This window comes from Octopus bimaculoides, chromosome 2 (genome assembly GCF_001194135.2).
Source record: "Octopus bimaculoides isolate UCB-OBI-ISO-001 chromosome 2, ASM119413v2, whole genome shotgun sequence".
In the NCBI taxonomy this organism is placed as follows: domain Eukaryota; kingdom Metazoa; phylum Mollusca; class Cephalopoda; order Octopoda; family Octopodidae; genus Octopus; species Octopus bimaculoides.
The window spans coordinates 62,324,630-62,329,454 of NC_068982.1; the positions used below are offsets into that span (position 1 = coordinate 62,324,630).

The following is a 4,825-nucleotide window of genomic DNA, read 5'->3' on the forward strand; positions in this document are numbered from 1 at the left end:
ACTCCTAGTATACTGCTGCTCCCTGTGGCTTTCACACACCAAACAAAACATTACTAGAGTAGAATCACCCACAGAGAGCATTCACAATAAAAATTAAGGGCGTGACGGATCTTCATTATTGAGACCGCCTTAAAACATTGAATCTCTATTCTCCCCGGCTTCGCTGTGAGCGCTACATCATTTCCACAATATTGAAAGTATATCACCAGCATTACCCAAATGACCTTAACATTAGAGTTAGAATTCATTTAAGGCTGGCGTCACATTCCATACACCCAAACACAATTCAGACCCACAACACATAGATTCACTGCAGCACAATTTCTTTTCCTCAACAAGTCCTATTCTATTTCACATGATCCCGAAACAAATGAATGGAGAAAAAAGGTCCCATCATCTTCAAGCGAAATCTGGACAAGGGAAACCAGTTAGGCCATTTTTAACCAGATACACTCAGTCGAAAACGACTCCCTACATGAATGGGCCATAATACCAAAAAACTTGACTTGAAGATGACTTAAACAGACCCTATCAGATTAGACGTGGCCTGAACCAATCTTTGGCCGAAACATATCTAGCACACACACACACACACACACACACACACACACACACACACATATATATCTATATATACATTCCTACATATGTTTTTAATCCCCATCCTGCTTCAAGGGAATCCGTGTGTAAGTGTGTATGTGTGTGTGTGTGTGTGTGTGTGTGTGTGTGTGCGCGCGTAAGAAAAATTGTTACTAATATAATGTTACGTTATTAGTATAAATCACCTTTTACATACCTTTTTTGTTTTAATCAGACTGCGTCCATAATGAAATTCATTACACACCTGCATACACACACTCATGGTGTGTTATATGTTCTTATATAGAGTGAGTGAGAGAGTGGGATAAATATATATGGAGATGGGGAGTTTACTATGAAAAAAGCGAAAAGTGAAAGAGATAGATTGAGAGATGCTTTCTGTCATTGTCATAGATCTTGAAATTTTAAAATGAAGTGAAAATTTTCAAATTTGGCATATTGATGTACTTTTTCACACTGAATTCATCCGAGTCAGTGATTCATTTATTCCAGAAAAATTTTAGGAAAATCTTACAGAGGTTTAGAGTTTAATCATTTTAATCCAATCAGAAAACAGGATTTGTGCGTAATAGCTGTGATAAAATGAAAGTAAACATTGGAAGACGAAGCTTTAAACAAAATGAAAACAATGCGTGAGAGATAATACATATATACAGACAGGAAGAGAGAGAAAGAGAGAGAGAGAGAGAGAGAGAGAGAGAGAGAGAGAGAGAGAGAGAGAGAGAGAGAGAGAGAGAGAGAGAGAGAGAGAGAGAGAGAGAGAGAGAGAGAGAGAGAGAGAGAGAGAAGGAGAGAGAGAAAGAGAGAAGGAGAGAGAAATGAAAAGTGTGGTAACTAAGATAGAAAGAAAGAGATTGATGGGAGAGCTGTCGGACTACAAGTTATTTCTCTTAGAAAATTATATATTTCTATTTACGGATGACTTCTTTGGGATGCAAATTTCGAAAATCAAATTAGTTTTTCTCGAGGACGCACCGTTTCAGAGCCTTTCGGGCCTAAACACACATACATAACCACATACGCTCGCATTTGTATAGTAGATATAGACTACTAATCATTACTAATATTCTGAATATAAACATGAATATAAATATGAAAAAAAAAAAAAAAAATTTAAGTAATTTTGAACAGCGTGAAAAGATCAAGGTCATGAAAACTTTCCCCTTCCTTCTCCTCACCATCCCAGTTCTCACCTCCGAGAAACATTGTTTCATTGCCACAGATTTTGGGGTCAGAAATGTTTTTGGTTTCATCGACTCCAGTGCTTATTTTACGATCCAGTTTGAGAAGAAAGATAAAGTCGACCCGAGCCTAATTTGAACTTAGAACATAACGGAACCTACCTAACTACAGCAGGATAATTCCACCGGCTGAATCATTATAGAAAATTAGCCACACTCCTCTCGCAGAGAATAAAAGGTAAGACAGAAAATGCATAATACATAAATACAAGTTGAATAATATTCAGTAAGTTTAGCTGAGACTTTAGGATAATTTGCCAGAAACACAGACACACAGGCGAACGTGCACACATAGATACATTCAGGTTAGCGTACACAAATATCTCTGCAGGAGTAGTTGTAATTGGATATATGTATAAAATGAATTATTCAGGAAATAGCTGGTCACTGACAAAATATATCAAATATCTTCCTTCGATTGATCTTCTATGTCGATGATCAGTTCAAAGATGTTCGACAAAATTTGTGGTACACTTTATGAATGGTAAATATAAAATAAACAAAACTGAAAATAACAGCATTTGTGTTTTAAATGACTTTTATGACTCTACCACAATGTATTTATTCTTATTTCAATTATAGTTACATTAATACACGCACACACACACATACATGTATATATGTATGTATATATGTATATGCATATGTATGTTCTCTTTGAAGTCTTCCTGTAAGGAAAGAGCTGGTTTCTAACAAAGATACAAAGCTCCGTCGTTAGAATGTAGATAACAAATACAATGTCACAGTTTAAACTTGAGAAAAGCCATGCATATATATACTGTTCCGTTTATGGATTGTATTTGTAACGTGCCTGCTAGCAGGTCCGTTTCCTTTTTTTAAAAATTCTTAGCTTCTCCAGATTGCCACTTAGGCATTTACAAACAAAACCAAGTGCACGAGTTATCATGGCTAAAAATGTGAAGATATGCATGGCTTTTCTCAAGTTTAAATTGTGACATTGTATTTGTTATCTGCATTCTAACGACGGAGTTTTGCCTCTTTGTTAGAAACCAGCTCTTTCCTTACAGGAAGACTTCAAAGAGAACATACATATGCATATACATATATACATACATACATACATGTATGAGTGTGTGTGCATGTATTAATGTAACTGATAATGTGGGTATAGAAACTAAATGTATCTAAGCAATTATCTGTAGATATCCTCTTTCTCTTTTGAGAAGAGATATTCACATCAACAGGCATCTAACTACTATGGCGGCACACTTTTTCTTAACTGTCCCAAACGATGTTTGCACTTCATAGACGTTTTGATGGTGATGTTCTATCAATATTCCATTTCTTGATATGTATTTATTCAATTACAAATCACTCCTTTCTTTCGAATAGCATTCTACATTGTTTTAGCAACTATGTCATACTGCAGTGGGAGGTAGTAACTAGATGACATTCTGGGGCGGCTGCTGATAACATTTGTAATGTACTCCACAGAAATATGACATAATCGGCATCTTCGGTTGCATCTTGGGGTTCCAAGGGTTTCACTGTTTCTTTTACTTGTTAAGTATTTTGCAGTCTCTCGCTCTGGGATTGCTGCTGTTGTTTATCAGGTGCTGTCTGAGAGATACTATACAATATTCGAAGGTTGTATGTATGCATGCATGTATGTATGTAAGCATATGTGTGTGTGTGGGGGTGGGAGTGCGTGTGTATGTGTGTCTGGAAATATTGGTATTAAGAACAACAACAAAACACACACACACACACGTATATAGTATTAAATATCTTACAAAAACCTCCGTATTTTTCAAACGTATAAAGAGGATTATGTACTGCAGCAAATTTATCCATCCATCCATCCATCCATCCATCCACCCATCCATCCATCCATCCATCCATCCATCCATCCATCCATCTGTCCATCCATGTATATATTATACAAATATTCAATCACATTTTGGACACCTTCACCCATCTATCAAATTCACGACAAAAATCAGACGCACATCAGTAATTGAAATTGTAGTCTTGCCATCCTTCGCACATCAAAAGGAACATTCCATAAAGTATGGCAAGACATGTCTGTGCAATGGTAGTCGATCCGAAAATACGTCAGATTCGATTCAATGAACTCAATGACTTCCTAAAAGAAAAAAGGAAAAACAATAACAGAAATAACCCCTTATAATTAACATATGATGGAATTATAAAGGAGATGGAACTGGACATCGTACAACTGAGGACACCTAAGAAATACACATAATTCAGGAGTGACCAACGCTTTATACTCTATAAAAACAAACCTACCAATACTTTTACAATGCTCCAAATGAAAAATCCGCTTGATGAAGACATTATATGAAACAGTAAATGTCAGCCAAAAAGTCTTAGAAAACATATCACAAAGACAGAATTTACATCAGAGGATAATTCAGAATTCTCCGTGAAAGATTGTGGAGATAATAGATGTGGAAATGTAACAACAACTTCAAACATTTGAACACTGGTTCTCATATAAAAATTTTAAAGTGGATTCTCCTTCCTAGTAAAAGCAGATATGAACTATAAAACACAGAATCTCATATAACTTGCGTCAATTGCAAAGAAAATTATATATGTGAAACCATCAATTAATTTGCCGACGTGCTAGAATCCATAGACAAGAGACCAAACAAATGCATATATATATATATATATACAGGGGTTGGATAAACTAATGGAAACACCTTAAAATTTCAAATAAATTTATTTCAATATGGGGTAGGACCACCTTTGGCAGTAATTACAGCTTGAATTCTATGAGGTATGGACTCGTACAAAGTTTGAATTGTTTCCAAAGGAATTTTTGTCCATTCTTCAGCTGAAACAATCTCCAGTTCTTGTAGTGATGATGGTGGAGGATATTGACTCCTTATGTGTTTTTCTAAAATGCACCATAAATGTTCAATAATATTGAGTTCTGGGGACTGTAGTGGCCAGATAAGATGTTCAACTTCACTAGAATGTTCCTCGTTCCATTC

General features: G+C 35.8%; 1 protein-coding gene and 1 long non-coding RNA gene across 5 annotated transcripts in view; one reads left to right on the plus strand and one right to left on the minus strand.

The window, feature by feature from the left end:
- LOC128251052 (GATOR complex protein WDR24-like) overlaps window positions 1-4,825 on the minus strand; it is a 62,578-nt gene that overhangs the window by 52,552 nt on the left and 5,201 nt on the right. The window lies entirely within an intron of this gene.
- LOC128251062 (uncharacterized) overlaps window positions 965-4,825 on the plus strand; it is a 32,230-nt gene continuing 28,369 nt past the window's right edge. The window contains exon 1 of the long non-coding RNA XR_008266951.1: window positions 965-2,019. This is a non-coding gene — a long non-coding RNA (uncharacterized LOC128251062). The remainder of the gene's footprint in view (window positions 2,020-4,825) is intronic.